Here is a 16,885-nt window from a genome sequence, read left to right as displayed (position 1 = left end):
TAAACCTCAATGACTTTTGCAGCAACTTAATAACGTAGACTCCCCTTCGAGGCTCTTCATCATCTGAGCCTACTTCACTACGTTCCCACTCCTCTCCCACACTACATCCTAACGGTGCTTTGTGCAAAGCTGGGGGCTTTCCTCCAAGCATCATACTACCTGAGATATGCTTAAAACAATGCCCAGAACGTGGGAGGAAGTGTCCATTTGTGTCAATGTCACCATTTTTATTAGCACTTTGTGGTATCTTTTGTAAATTCAACTGGCTTTTGTCCTTCAGTCTGCCCTTTTGGGAACTGCATGGTTCTGGTAGGATTGCCATTCACATTTCTCACCTCCCTGGCCATAGGCTCGGCCTCACCAGTCCTTCTCTGTCCCAGTGCAAGGGAACCAAACAGAACCAGTCATAGTCCCAACCCCGTTCCTAATGTTCCTAAAGCTGTTCTGATGTCTAAGATTCCATTCATTTCCATACCTTCCGAAAAACTCGTTTTATACTTAATTATTCAGGTTTAATCTCTTACTGCAAAAGTCCTGACTGAAGTTCATATGTTCTTACTGAAAGCCAGCAGTAACTGTGAGATGAAAAAAAGCCCATAGAGGATAACTAACTTGAGAAAGATCAGATCAAGTTTTCAAATCTATGACTTCTGACTTCATGTCTGTCAGAAAACTCCAAAGAATGCTGCCTTATTTCCAGAAAATGAGTAAGTAGTCTACCCCCCGTTTCACCTTCTGATTTTATCTGAACCATAATAAATTTTTAAGTTACAGTTGACCCTTGAATAACGTGTTTGAACTGTACATGTCCACCATATGTGGATTTTTTCCAATAAATACTGTAAATGTATTTTCCTTACAATTTAATAACATTTTCTATTCTCTATCTTACCTTATTGTAAGGATACAGTATATAATACATAACATGCAAAATATATGTTAATCAGCTGTTTATGTTCTCAGTAAGGCTTCTGATCAATAGTAGGCTCTTAGTCAAGTTGTCGGGGAGTCAAAATTTATGGGGATTTTCAATTGCGATGGTGTCAGCACCTCTAATCCCCGAATTGTTCAGGGTCAACTGTAAAACTACATAAGAGAGCAAAACAAAGTGGCCTGCTCGTTGACTTCAAACTGTATTACAACGCTACAGTAATCAAAACAGTATGGTATCAGCATAAAAACAGATACGGATATCAGTGGAACAGAATAAAGAGCCCAGAAATAAATCCATGTGTATATAAGCAATTATTTTACAATGGGGAAAGGGCTGTCTCTTCAATAAATGCTGTTGCAAAAACTGGACTACTATCTTACACCATGAACAAAAATTAATTCAAAATGGATTAAAGACTTGAACATAAGACCTGAAACCATAAAACTCCTAGAAGAAAACAGGTGGTAAGCTCCTTGACATCAGTCTTGGTGATTTTTTGGATTTCACACCAAAAACAAAGGCAACAAAAGCAAAAATAAGTTGGTAAAACCAGAAAGGCTTCTGCCCAGCAAAGGAAACCATCAACAAAATGAAAAAGCAACCTACGGAATGGGAGAACATATTTGACAATCATATATCTGCTAAGGGGTTAATATCCAAAAAATATAAAGAACTCACACAAATCAATAGCAAAAGAAAACACAACGTGGTTTAAAAATGGGCAGAGGATCTGAGCGGATATTTTTCCAAAGAGGACATACAAATGGCTGACAGGTACATGAAAAGATTTTCAACATTACTAATCAGGTAAATGCAAATCAAAACCACAATGAGATACCACCTCACACCTGTTAGAATAGTTATCAAAAAGACAAGAAATAACAAGCGTCAGCAAGGATGCAGAGAAAAAGGAACGCTTGTGCACTCTTAGTGGAAATGTAAATTGGTGCAGCCACTATGGAAAAGAATGTGGTTCCTCAAAAAATTCAAAATTGTATGATTATGATCCAGTAATACCACTCCTGGGAATATGTCTGAAGGAGACAAAAACTCTGCACCCTCATATTTATTGCAGCACTATTTACAATAGTCAAGACATGGATCAACCTAAGTGTCCATAAATGGATGAATGGATAAAGAACATGATATACAGAGGGTGCCAAAAAAATGTATACATATTTTAAGAAAGGAAAACTATTAAAATTGTAATAATATATACCGATAAAAAAAGATGAATATAACTCAGGTTTGACTTCTGCAGTTACAAGAGGTGCTCAAAGTGGTTCCCATCAGCATCCAGACACTTCTGATTATGGCAAACTGCTTGTGTCCACTTGTATACATTTTTTGGCACCTCTAGACATATATATATATATATATATATATGCAGTAAAGTAATACATGCAGTAATTACTTCTATATTATTATTATATGCAGTAATACAGAAGAAGAAGGAAATTCTTCCATTTATGGCAACATAGATCGACCTTTAGGGCATTATCCTAAGTGAAATAAGTCAGAGAAAAACAAATACCGTATGATCTCACTTGTATATGGAATCTTAAAAAACAAAATAAGCTCATAGATAAAGAGAACAAATCTGTGATTGCCAGAGGTTGGGGATGGGGATTGGGCAAAATGGGTGAAAGTGGTCAAAAGGTACAGACTTGCAGTTATAAAATAAGCCTTGGGAATGCAATGTACAGCATGGTGACTGTAGTTAATTATACTGTATAGCGTATTTGAAAGTTGCTAAGAGTATATCTTGAAAGTTCTCATAAGAAAAAAAATATGTATGTATGTTAACTACACTTACGAGGTGTGATCAAATATACGATGAATGTTTTTTAAAAAAATGTATTACAGTAAAAGACACATTGCCATGAATCCCCCTCAAAATACTCCCTCTCACTCTGAACACATGCCATCGTTCTTGCCACTTTCTGAAGCAGTTCTGGAAGTCTTCTTCTGTGTTTTTAGTTGTGCTGTCATGGCTGCCTTGATGTCCTGAATTGATTCAAAAGGTTTACCTTTCATGGTCATTTTGACTTCGGGGAAGAGCCAGAAGCGCATGATACCAGATCCGGTGAAAAAGGTGGATGAGGACACACTGTAATATTTTTATTGACAGAATTGCCATACCAGAAGCAATGTGTGACATGGAGCATTGTCATGATGGAGAATGAAGTAAAGACACTCACAAAAGAAGACTTCCAGAACTGCTTCAGAAAGTGGCAAGAAAGATGGGATAAGTGTGTTTGGAGTGAGGGGGAGTATTTTGAGAAGGATTAATGGCAATGTGCTTTTCCTGTAATAATTTTTTTTTAATTTAAACATTCATCATTATTTTTGGTCACACCTCAAACTGTGATCATTTTTGAATACATACCAATATTGAATATGTTGTACTGATGAAACAAATATATGTCAATTATATCTCAATAAAAATATAAATGGAAAAAGGAATAGCTGTCTAAGGTCCTTTCAGCTTTAAAATTCTCTTTTTCTATGAATAAAAATATACTCATTTAAGCAAAAAAATAAATAGTACTGAATTACCAATTCTGTAGCTTGCAGAATGCAGACCATTCCAGGAACAAATTCATTTATCTTATTTATGCAGGACTTGTTTTGCAGCTCTCGACTGGATTATAACATATGTTTTCCTTTTTTACAAGCATTAGTACCTGTCAGTATAAGTCACCATTTCTCATAGCAACCTACTTCACAAGGCAATTGACCTTTAATAAATAGAACTTTTTGCAGGCTTAGACATACATTTCACTCCATTCTTACATACCAATTAATTTTAACTGTGTTTTTTTCTTGAAAGGGAAGCTCATCTAAAGACTAATAATTAAAGAGTTTTCCTGACTCAAGGTGGAGAGAAAATGTAGAGACAGTATAAAGTGCCCTTTCCTCCCTCTGAGACTGCCACCTCTGATCTCCTGAACCTAAGGCTTCTATGTGAAGATTTAAAATGACATAGTTCTAAATTTAGTTACTTGAAAGGTTTTGCTAATGTAAGATTCATTCAAAACCATAAAATCATATATAATTTCAAATATACAAGGTCTGACAATTAAGTTCGCGAACTCATCCTCAATTAAGTTCGCAAACTCATCCTCGAAAAAGTGCTACAAACCTCATTGCTGAATATAACTACGGCCACCTTTGAAGTACTCCCCTTGGGAAGCTATGAACCAACAACAGCACCCAGGGCACTCTTCAAAGCAATTTTGGAACTCTTTTTCTGGAATGGCCACCAGAGCTGTCATCGTATTACCCTTAATGCCCTGAATGTCATCAAAATATCTTCCTTTCAATATTTCCTTTATCTTTGAGTAAAGAAAAAGGTCATTGGGGGCCAGATCAGGTGAGTAGGGAGGGTGTTCCAATACAGTTATTTGTTTACTGGCTAAAAACTCCCTCACAGACAGTGCTGTGTGCGCTGCTGCATTGTCGTGATGCAGGAGCCAGGAATTGTTGGTGAAAAGTTCAGGCCGTCTAACTTTTTCACGCAGCCTTTTCAGCACTTCCAAATAGTGAACTTGGTTAACTGTTTGTCCAGTTGGTACAAATTCATAATGAATAATCCCTCTGATATCAAAAAAGGTTAGCAACATAATTTTGACACTTGATTGGACTGACAAAACTTTTTTGGTCGTGGAGAATTGGCTGACTTCCATTGTGCACTTTGACGCTTTGTTTCAGGGTTGTATTGGTACACCCATGTTTCATCACCAGTGATAACACGACCCAAAGCATAGTCATGCTTCTCTGGAAAGTCTTGGCAACTTTGACTCTCCTTTGCTTTTGTTCATCAGTGAGCTTCTTCAGGACCATTTTTGCACATACCTTTCTCATGTCAAGATTTTCCGTTAAGATTTTCCTGTTTCTCTATTGATGTTTATTTTGTCTGCTAGGCTTCTCACAGTCAGCCGATGATTTTGACAAACAATTCAACGAATTTTTGCAATGTCTTTGTCAGTTCTGCTCGTTTTGGCCACTCTGATCTCTCTTCATTAGTGATGCGTTCTCTCCCCTCAGAAAAACGTTTAATCCATTTGTACACTGCCATTTTCTTCTGGCATTATCCCATAAACTTGGACTAACATGTCCCTGATTTCACTTCCACTCTTGCCAAGTTTAACAAGAAATTTAATGTTTGATTATTGCTCTAATTCAAGCTCAGACATTCTCGTGACGGCACACAAAAACACGCAACAACAATAATGAACACTACTCAGCAAGACACTGCCACACGTCGACACGAGCACAGCTATGAGATATTGATATACCAAGGTTATGAAACCTGAATAGACATTTCTCCAAAGAGGACATACAAATGGCCAATAGACATATGAAAAAATGTTCATCCTCACTAATCATCAGAGAAATGCAAATAAAAACCAGAAATGCAAATAAGATATCACCTCAGCCAGTTAGAATGGCTATCATCAACAACACAAATGGTAACAAGTGTTGGAGAGACTGTGGAGAAAAGGGAACCCCCATACTCTGTTGGTGGGAATGCAGATTGGTGCAGCCGCTATGGAAGGTCGTGTGGAGATTCCTCAAAAAATTAAAAATAGAATTACCATATGACCCAGCAATCCCTCTCTTAGGTATCTACCCAAAAGATCTGAAAACTTTTATCTGTAAAGATATATGTGCAGCTTTATTTACGGTGGCCAAGACATGGAAACAACCAGTGTCCTTTGATAGATAATTGGATAAAGAAGTTGTGGCACATACACACAATGGAATACTATTCTGCCATAAGAAAAGATGAAATTGTGCCATTTGCGACAACATGGATGGATCTTGAGATTATAATGCTAAGCGAAATAAGTCAGAAAAAGTCGAGAACGGTATGAGTTCACTGATATGTGGGGTATAAAATGGAAAACAACAAAGGAACAAGACAAACAATTGAAGAAACAAAAACTCATAGATGCAGACAATAGTTTAGTGGTTACCGGAGGGTAGTGGGTTGGTAGATGAGGGTAAAAGGGATCAAATACATGGTGATGGAAGGAGAACTGACTCTGGGTGGTAAACACACAGTGTGACATATAGAAGATGTATCACAGAATTGTACACCTGAAACCTATGTAGCTTTACTAACAACCATCATCCCAGTAAACTTTAAGTAAAAAAAGAAACTTTACCGAGTTGTTTGTATACTGCTGCCAATGTAAGCGCATGGTGGCAAGTTCACACACATAATTGTCAGATCTCTTATTGCAGATAAACTGTCCCTTCTAATATCATAAATATAAAGAGAAAATGCACACATAATACATTTACTGAGTGCCTACTATGTGCCAGACACCTCTCATGGTGCTTTACTACTGCTCTCATTTAGTAATCAGAGCTGTCCTGCAATGTCATCAGTAAAAGTTCCATTTTTCAGATAAGAAGACAAATTAAGAAAGGTTAAATATCCGTTGTATGTTGACTACCTAGTTAGGAGCAGAGACGGTAGTAAACTCCAGGACTATAAATCATTTGTTAGCCATGTCTTCAAAATCCAGTGACTTAAAGAAGTTGTACATAAGAGTGCCACCTGGTGTAACTCAGCATGTCCCAAATGGTGCTGACTAAGCAGAAGTTAATGTGTGCCAGTGGATAAAATCATGTCAGTGGGTAGGAAAATCCTGCAGTAAAGAAGTCGATGTGTGTTAACCCACTGTTCTACAAACACTAGAGCTGAGCTACCACAGCAGCCCCTACCCCTATGTGACTACAGAGCGCTTGAAATGCAGCTAGTCCAAACTGACACGGGCTGCAAGCAAGTGTAAAATGCACACAGGAACTCAAAGACTTATACAAAAAAAGAATGTACATGTTAAACTAACATTTGGGATATATTGAGTTAAACTAAATACATCATTAAAATTCCACGTGTGTCTTCTTACATTGTAACTACTGGAATATATAAAATATTTAAGTATCTTGAATTATGTTTCTATTTGAAAAGCAAAACACTTTTTTCCCCCTCACAACAACTCTATTTGCATTCCGTGGAAGAGTTCCCAAGTTTTAGAGAAGCAGATACCATGGATAAAAAGCTAACATTTGAAGACTGTGCCAGTTCCAAAAATCTATACTTTGGTTTGACGTAATATGGCCTTTACTGTGTGTGTGTGTGGGGGGGGGGGCAGAGGGCGGGGAGGAGGCTATTTCATTCTTACTTCACATACGTCAGCTGTAATAAAAGAAAGCAATACACTCTTTAAAATACGTGCTCTAAAACTGAGTTTTTAAATTAGTTGCATCTTTATTTTTAGTTCCAATACATACAATAGGAGTTGATCCACCAGGGTCCTGGAAAATTGCTAAGCCCTGGTTTACAAACCATCTCTTTAGTGTTCTTTATCCAAATCACAAGATTAGTTGCTGTTGTTTCAATGTTATTGTGTTGTGTTTTGTTTTTTAATGTGTTGCAATTCCTCCAGCCAAATTCCTTTCTTCCTCCATCCCTCCCACAGGACTGGGCTGAGCACAGTCATGCATTAAAGAAGCTTCCAAACTTTTTTCGGAAAGAGTAGCTTCCGGAGCTGTGGAGGAGGACAGGAATTTTATATTCTGCAGGACTGAGTCAGGATAACATATCAAATATTCCAAGGCCTGCAATTTATATTTTGTTTTTTGATAAAGGCAGAAGACAGCAATAAAAATCACATCTGTTCTTTAAATTTTAATAAAATCACATCTGTTTATCTGTATAGTTTAAGCTTTCTAGATTCTCTAAGGATTTGAGCTCATTAGTTTAAGATTATCAATCTGAGAAAGGCTATTTTATATGTACATAGCTAAGCTCTGCTTCTCATTAGAATATATATATATATATACATATAAAAATTGTTCCATGACAAATATGATGATTTTCTGCTTGGCACAATGTGCACTAAATAGAAGTTAACTATTTTGAAATAAGTAATTTCATTTGTAATTAAATTATAAAGACAATTTGTAGTTGAAATTATCAAGACACATTTTAGAAATATGGCTAGTTTCTTTTGTAAGTTTGGAAGAGCCTAAATTATTAAAGCTGATTTAAGTTTTAACAATAAAGAAGAAAAAGACTAGGTTTTATATTGACTTAATTATCATTTGATTGAATGATTATGTGTCCAATGAAGGCATTAAGATTCATGTATATTTACATCCATGTGTTTTACATCAAACAATCTAATATTTGAAGGAATCAATTTTTTTTAAATCAAATCGTCATGCTAATGCTAATATAAGTCCTATCTTCATTCCAGTAATTCTACCTGTTTCTACCACTCATATCACTAAATCAGTAGAATGCACTCACCTTTACTCTAATACATCACAGTTCACATTGGAGTAGTACTTTTACGTGGAGAAGCTGTCTTAATCGTGCTACCTGATTTCTTAGATTCCAACTCTATCTTTCAGGTCTGAATTTTCTTGGCATAAGTGTGCCGATAATCAAAATCAATTGTTATTCTGCTCACTAAGCAGCAGAAGACTTCACATTCTTGGCTGTCAGTCCCAACCCAGGGCTCTTTCTCAACACGAATTGTCTCAAATTTGGTAAAAAAATTCATTTAGTAAGTCATATAAATGTTCCATTATTTTTAAATTAAATATTATCCCTCTTTTCCTTAAGCCTTTGGCAAAAATGTCCTTTCTGTGTAGTTATTGTCAAGGACAGTTGGGAAGCATTTGACCTCTTAAGGAAAATACAGCTTCCAGCTCTATTTAATGAACATTGTGGTTAATCTCTAATCAAAAAGCAAATTAGAAACACAGGCGTGATGTCACCAAGATTGTGACAGAGCTCACTCCCAACTATGCTCTCCCTCACAAAAACAACTAATGACTATTCATGGTAAAGACAGCACTGAGAAGATCCTGGAACATGGAGGTGGTGCTAAAGCACCCCCCTGTACCACAGAGAACAAGAAAGACTGTGCTAGAAAGGTAAGAGGAGCAGCTACGTTCTGATGGCATTGCCTCTCCCCCAGGCCAGTGCAGCACCATACTGAGAGGTCTCCCCTGAGCCTACGGTTCCTCTGGTGGAAAACAAAAGCCAGAGTACACATCCAGCTCTTCTTGGCAGCCCCGCTTCTGATCTTTCCTCAGAGAGATTGTAGAGGAACTACAGGGCTTGACCACGGGGAATCTGATTGTGATGGAGGAGAGGAGAGGGGCTTGCAACAACCAGCACTTGGATATTGATAGACTGAGTTCCTACCTGCAATGCCCAAGTAGTAGTCCCAAATAGCACCTTTGCTCATATGTGAAGCCAAAATGGTGGTGCAATTTGACTAGGGAACTTCACTGGGTACAGGTCTGTCTGATTTGGGTCCTCAGATAAAGATCCTGCTGGTCCTGAAGACTGCTATCCCCACCGAGACAGGACAGTTGAGTCATAACTCAGCCCATTGTTAAGTGTAGCTCCCAACCCTGCCTGACTAGAAAGCCTGGCTGAAACCTGGAAATCTGTGTAGCCAGCAACATTTAAGCAGAGAGTCTGCGAGGCAGAACTGATTGTCCACAGAGCAAAGCCAGTGGCCCCGTTTTGCCAGGGAACTTGGGTCATAGGTCGGCTTGAGGGAAGACCACAATTAAAGAGCCTTTCTGGTCTTGGAGCCAGTTATTGCACTTAGCTTAGGGAGAAAACCTAATTTGTAGACCTGCCCGTTGCTGCATACAGCCTACAGCCCTCCTGAGCAGGGAACCTAACTAGAACACACAGGAAGCTATGTAACTCATCCAACATCCCTGCTGACAGTGGTACTTGAACAGATAGCACAGCCTGGGGCTTTCCCCATTTGCAGAGTAAAAATGGTGACCCCATCTGGTCAGGGAATTCAGTGCATAGTCTTGCCTGACTCAGGTACCCCCAAAATAAGCCATGTAAGCCTTTGGGCCTGTTCTGCCACATCCAGAGAAGGGAAACTAATTCATAGCCCTGCCTACTACTGAGTGTAGTACCCAGTCCCAAGCATCTAGTAAACCTGACCTTGAACCCAGGCAACTATGGGACACATCCTACAGCCTCACTTGGGCAGGGAACAAAGGCAGCAATCTTATCCAACCATTCTCAGACATTAGCACCCACAACTCCCTGCTCCCACCAACCTCAGAGCTCAGACAGTGGCTTTACCTGAAAGTGAACCCTGATAGGAAGCTCCACCTGCCCAAGAACATTACAAATAGATATATCCTGAAGCGCAAACTGAGTTTACTGATGAAGAACTATCTCTGCCAAAGTGAACCTGTAAAGTCTAAAAGAAAAGACTGCTTGTTGAACAATGTCAGTTTGAACTGCGTGTCTTCACTTAAATGCATATTTTAAAAATCTGAGTTTTAGTGGATTCGTGCAATTCATTCTCATGTTGTTCGAGGGCCAACTGTACTAGCAAACTGAATTCAGTAGCACATTAAAAAGATCATTTACCATGATCACATGGGATTTATCCCAGGGATGCAAAGATGGTTCAACATATGCAAATCAATGTGGCACGTTACATTAATAGAATGAAAAGAAAACAATTATATGATCATTTCAATAGATGTAGAAAAAGCATTTGACATAGTTCAACATCTCTTCATGATAAAGATTCTTAACAAATTAAGTATAAAAGGAACAGCCTCAAGATAATAAAAGTCGTATATGACAAGCCCACAGCTAATATCATACTCAATAATGAAAGGCTGAGAGCTTTTCTTTTAAAATCAGGAAGAAGGGTGTCCACTCTCACTACTCTTATTCAACATAGTACTTAGAACAAACAAAAAATCCCACCTAATGTTATAGAAAAAAGTCAAATCTGTGGTTACCAGAGGTAGGTTGGAGGGAGGGGAAATTAGATGAAGGTGGTCAAAAGGCACACACTTCCATTGATAAGATAAGTAAATACTGGTGTTGTAATGTGCAACGTGATAACTATAGCTAACACTGTTGTGTAGTACATTTGATAGTTGTTAAGAAAAGAAAGTAGATCCTAAGAGTTTTCATCAGGAAATTTTTTTCTTTTCTTTTTTTTTTAGTTTCAATATGAGATGATGGATGTTAATTAAACTTATCATAATAATCATTTCAAAATGTATGTAAGTCAAATCATTATGCTGTACACTTTAAAATTATAGTGCTATAAGTCAATCACATATATCTGAATAAAACTTGAAATAAAATAAATAAAAGTACATATGTTCCTTCCCATAAGTCTTATTTCCCCAATCAATTCTAACAATTTTAATATAGGTTCCAAAAGACCAGGGGCAACATATTGTGTAGGAAAATTTTTACATTGAAATTATTTTTTGTTTTCTAAATGCTTTTTCAATTAATATTTTGAATTAGGGCTTCAAGTGTTTGAACCTAAGTGTCCTTTACTTTTCAAATGGCGACTTACACCTTCTGTGAAAGGTCCTGTTTGGGGAGCCAATAGTGGCAAAGAAGCCAAACTGGCTTAACTCAGATTCCGGTCCTGCCACCTCCCATTGTGTGACATTAAGCATGTTACTCGGCCTATCGGTGCCTCAATAATTTCTGTATAAAACGAGAACATTAGTGCCACCCCCCTATAGTTGTTGCAAGGATGAAGTCAGTTATTATACATAATGTGCACGCTGTGCCCGACACATATGGTATGATGGAAGCTTTAGCTACTTTAATGAGCATGGGAGCGATGGTGATGATGGTGATGATGGTGATGAATATATCATGGAGAATAAAGACAAAGCGGACTATCTCTTATCTCCGGCAAAGGAGTTAGGAGATACGGGAGACACCATGTCAGTATTTAATTGTAATTCACAGGCAAAACCAGATGAGCACAGCAGTGGAAATATAAGTAGGGTGATCACCTGTCCCAGCACGGTTCCACTTTATCTCTGTTTTCCCAGCATAATTATAAATTTCATCCCACTGCACCTTCAGAATTGACCTATGGTCACTGCAGATAAAAGCAACCTGACCTGAGAGGCCAGGGGTTGATGGTATTCAGGCCTCATGGAGGAAAAGACTTTTGAACTGACCCATAAAAGGAATGGTTAGAAAAGGAAAGCCATATCTTTGCTTCTTGCCAAGCTCCTTCTAAAAGGGAAGTGGACAGGGGAGTGCTAAGTTTTCCTTGAATTTTCCACAGAAGAGAAAACATAAAAATTCCAAAAGAGACTGTATTGGTTTTCTCTTCCTGCTGTAGCAAATTACCACAAAGTCAGTGGCTTAAAGTAATTCTAATATATTCTCTTACAGTTCTAGAGGTCAGAAATCTAAAACGGGTCTCAGGACTGCATGTCATCCGGAGGCTCTAGGGACGAATCTGTTTCCTTGCCTTTTTCAGCTTCTGGAGGCTGCCTACATTCCTTGTCTCATGGCCTCTTGCTCCATCTTCAAAACCTGCAGCCTAATTTCTTCTCTCTGACCTCAGGTTTCATCCTTACCTTATCTATAAATGTTCTGAGCCTCCTGCCTCTCTCTTATAAGGACCCTTGTGATACATTGGGCCCACCTGGGTAATCCAGGTGTTTTAAGATCCTTAATGTAATCACATTTGCAAAGTTCCTTACTTCATGTAAACTAATACATTCACAGGTTCCAGGGATTGGGACATAGATATCTTTGGGAGCCATTATTCAGCCTACCACAGACTTACTCTTTGCATTGCTCTAGTGTCAAGGGCATACTAGATACTATCCCATTAATGTTGAAACATTCAGTGTTTTAACAATCTCAGGCACATGGATAAATCAGCGAGCTACAATTTCTAAAACTAAAATCAGAAATTCATTTACTGAGAAACTAGGGCTCCAAACTTCAATGTGCCTTTTAGATGTATGTTTAAACTAGGAGAATACCGGTGTAGGAAACCTTTGTTATCTGAGAATAATTGACAATGGAAAAAGCTTTTAAAATAAATTTTTTTAAAATAGGGAGATAAATCCATAATGAATAATAACAAACAAGTTTGACTGGATGTTTTCTTGACAAATAAAATTTAAAATTCTAATCATACATATGTATGTTGAACAAAATTTAGATTACATTTTAATTGTGCTCTAATTTGTTGAACAAACAGCAAAGCAAGTTGACTCTTTTGGTATAGTATTTGTCAAAAAAAATGTGAGTATGACTGCCTTCATATTTGGCTTTTATGGAATGATCTTAAAGAGGTATTTCTGAAAATCATATATTTGAGGGCTTACCAAATTTCTCAAGCACTTGTATTAATGATTCACCTCTGAATAATCTATTTTCATCACTCTTATAATTATTTTCTTTATTTGTTAACAATTCTTATTATGCCAGATCTTCAATTACTAATGGGATTTGCTTGTAGCATTTTTCCAACATTATTTTCATCAGCTGCATTAAACCTTATATTTTCAATAAGATAGGTAATTTTACTTCATAGTTGATGTGAATCATATTTGCATAGAACATCAGGTCACAATATGCAAATACAATAATTAAAAACCTAGATGTCATGGTGATACAATGTACTCCTAGTAACAGAAGAGGGATGTCTGACTGGGTACTAACAGAAGCAAAGGCTCAACATGAATTTTCATCATATGATGACTTTTTTCTTCCCTTTGCGCGCGCTCTCTCTCTCTCTCTCTCTCTCTCTCTAATGGGGAGCTCAAATAGTAATTCAGGATTTTACTTGAATAGAGTTGTAAAAATTTGGGGGTGGAGAATGGGGACTAAGATTACATTAAATTTGCCTTACACTTGTTCCTTATTTTACTTTTATATTAAGCACATTTAAGAGAGAGGTGATTAATTTCTAATAAATTTTTTCTCACATGAAAGCTCTATGAGGGCAGTAATTAGTCTATATTGTTCACTACTGTGTCCCTAACAGCTAGGAAGAAGTTGGTATTTTAGTCTTTCCTTTCTAGGCAATCCCTTGAGATTCGTATGCAAATAGTTCTTCACCTCCCCAGGGTTTTGCAAGCAAGGGAGTCAAGAGAGAGCCATGAAGGTCTACTGACTGGACTTGCACTCGTGTAACTACAGAGCCCACTTACATGATTCTTTAAAATAATCAGTTATAAAATTATGTATGTGTTTGTATGTAGATGGGTGTGCACAAAACATGGTGCCTATGGGTGGTTTAAAGAAGAATAAAACAAATACTTATGATTTCTATGATATAGAAAGTTAGCAATACCTTTGGAACCCCTCCTGTGCCTGTCTCTGATCATAGCTGTCCTCCCCTCCAGAAGGAACCAGGATCCTAAAGTTCATCTTTATCATGTGCTTATGTTTCTGTCAATTTACCACATATGTACATACCCTTTATTGTTTAGTTTTTCATATTTTTGAAGTGATATATGGCTACACACTGCATGTGTTTTTCTATGATTGGCTTTTGTTGTTATTCATCGTTGTTTGTGAGATTTATTCGTGTTGACTTGTGTAGCTCTTCTTCATTTATATTAACGGCTGACTTTTAATCCATTGTGTGAGATATCATAATTTCTGCAGTCATTCTCCATCACTGGACATTGCAATCATTTCCCCTTCTTTTGCCAATACTGCCATGAACATGCTCATCTTGAGCAGCTCTTAGGGAGTTGGAATTATTAGTACAAGCATATTCACATCTTGATGTGAAATTCTTCTTCAAGGTGGGTGTAACAATTTGTACTCCTACCAGCATTTTATAAAACTGCAATTTATTCACATCCACAAGACACTTGTATTGCTAAACTTGTAGCCAATGTGCAGCAGGGCAGCGGAGTTTACTCATGAGCAGCTGCTGGGAAGCAGAGCTTGTGGAATTTCGAGTTTACCCTCCAAGAACATGTCTCTGCTCTTGCTTCCTTGTGAGTCAGCATGAGTTCCCACCCAGCCACTGTGGTATGGTGTCCTGTTCTGGAAAACAACGTCTGAGAAAATATTTACCTAAGATCTGTACCCTTCAAGCTGAAGGTAATCAGCACTCCATCCTGTGCAGGTATCTGGACCAGCGAGGGCCCCTCTGCAGGAAGGGAGAAGCATCCTCTGTGTGAGATGCCTGTGACCAAACAGTGGAGGATGTGGGCCAATCCGACTTTATAGTCCTCTGTTCCTGTCTGGGGTTTGGAAGCAAAGCTAATCTTCTTTGTATTGAGTAAGAACCCTGGTTCTGGGACAATCCAGTGTGGGGTTAGGGATGGAATGTAGGGACCCCCCTTAATAAAAGAAATAGAGGACCTTAGATTGTACAAGGAAACTTGAAAACTCAACTAACTGGAGACTCAGAAGTAACATTGTATTTATATTGTAAACATGTTAAACACAAGATGCGAAATTCATATTATTCCGTGACATAAAAACCCTCCTCATTCCTCCTATTTCATACTAAGCCTAAATTAAACTCTGACAATCGGCACCCTAACCCAGCCTTCCTATAGCTACCCAGCGTTATTTCTCACAATCCCCTCCAAAATTTCACCTTGTCTTGTCAGTCTGGTTTTCTCAAAGTCTTATAAATATGTCAAAGTTTCATTGTCAATATTTTCCTTTCTCTGGAATGACCTCTCCTCACTTCTTTCTTAATATATGTAGTCTGAGGTTATACTTAAAACTGTACCTTAAATCACAATAGCTATAAGCTTCCACCAACGTTGCTTAGAGAAATTCCAGTATTTGTAAGAACTTCTCCTTTTTAGAAATTTCCAACATTTGCATGTGATGAACTATGAAATCTTTGTCAGAATCCAAGGAAGCAATACCTCAGATAAAGCTCCTAGAGGTCAAACTCCATTTCCCAACCCCTTTCCTCCATCACTTGACCACGGCCCACGTGGCACTGCCAGTGATTTATTACTGTTCTTCCCAGTGGTACAACTGGACCTCGACTATCACTGCTAACTTTGCTGGAAGCACCAGCGAGTCTTCAAGTTTGTGGCTCACTAACCGTCAGTCACCTCGTCCCCATCCCTAGTGCCATCCTTCCCAAGGTCCTGATGAAAACTTCAGCCAGTGCCCTCATCCATCCCTTGCTCCTTTCTTGTGAAAAGAAGGATGATCTATCCATTAGTAAAAGCCTCTCTCTAAAAAAAAAACCAAAGCAAATTCAAACTGTCTTAAGTAAACAAATAAGTAAGTAAAATATTGACTCATACACCTGGGAAATCCAGGGTCTCTAACAAAACTATCAGGCTCAGTTTCTCTGTCTCTGGGCTCTGCTTCCATCTATGTGATAATTTTATTCTTATTCAAGCGTTTCCACATGGTAGGAAAGATGACTGCTGTCAGCCTCAGGTCAGTATCTCCATAGTTTATGAACCAAAAGAAAGCAAGCCTCTCTCTTTCCCATGGTATGCCTAATTATATGAAGGACTCAGACAGGTCCTGCTTTGGTCGCATGCCCGTCCCTTGGACTATCACACTCATTGATTAGGGTGACAGCTTATCCTGATGAGCTCGGCCTGATCTGGGGCCCAGCCCTGTGGCTAGGTGACAATGAGACTGTGTGATTGACAGGCCCTCTCAGAACCACATTGAATGGAAGAGGAGTATTTCCCCAAAAAAAACAGTAGTGAGGAAGCATGAACACATGTGTGCACACAAACACTAGGCCCTTCTAAAGTAAATCCAGTTGGGGGTCCCGCGCTAAAGACTTCTATGTCCCCGTGTGTAAGAGCTCTTTAATGCCTCTTTCTTATGGCACAAAATTGTGAAACGGTCAGTCTGTAAATTTTCCCTCAGTGCCAGGATGGCTGCTTTGAGAGGTGCTGGAATTAAGCGTATAATGTGCCTAAAGTCACTTTCCTCAGTGAATTTAGACTTTGGCACTAAGTGTTGTTCACGGTCCAGCTTCCCCTGCTGAGTTGAGTTTCTGTTTGAGGAACTTGAGCTTGGGAAAAGCAAGCTTCATTCCATTAGTTTCACTCTGGACAATCAAACAGGTTTTATGCTTTTAAATCTCAGTGATCACGGTGTCAGTACCTTTTCTCCTAGGA

Source organism: Rhinolophus ferrumequinum, chromosome 20, assembly GCF_004115265.2.
Source record: "Rhinolophus ferrumequinum isolate MPI-CBG mRhiFer1 chromosome 20, mRhiFer1_v1.p, whole genome shotgun sequence".
NCBI classification, from domain to species: Eukaryota; Metazoa; Chordata; class Mammalia; order Chiroptera; family Rhinolophidae; genus Rhinolophus; species Rhinolophus ferrumequinum.
This window is presented reverse-complemented; position numbering follows the sequence as displayed.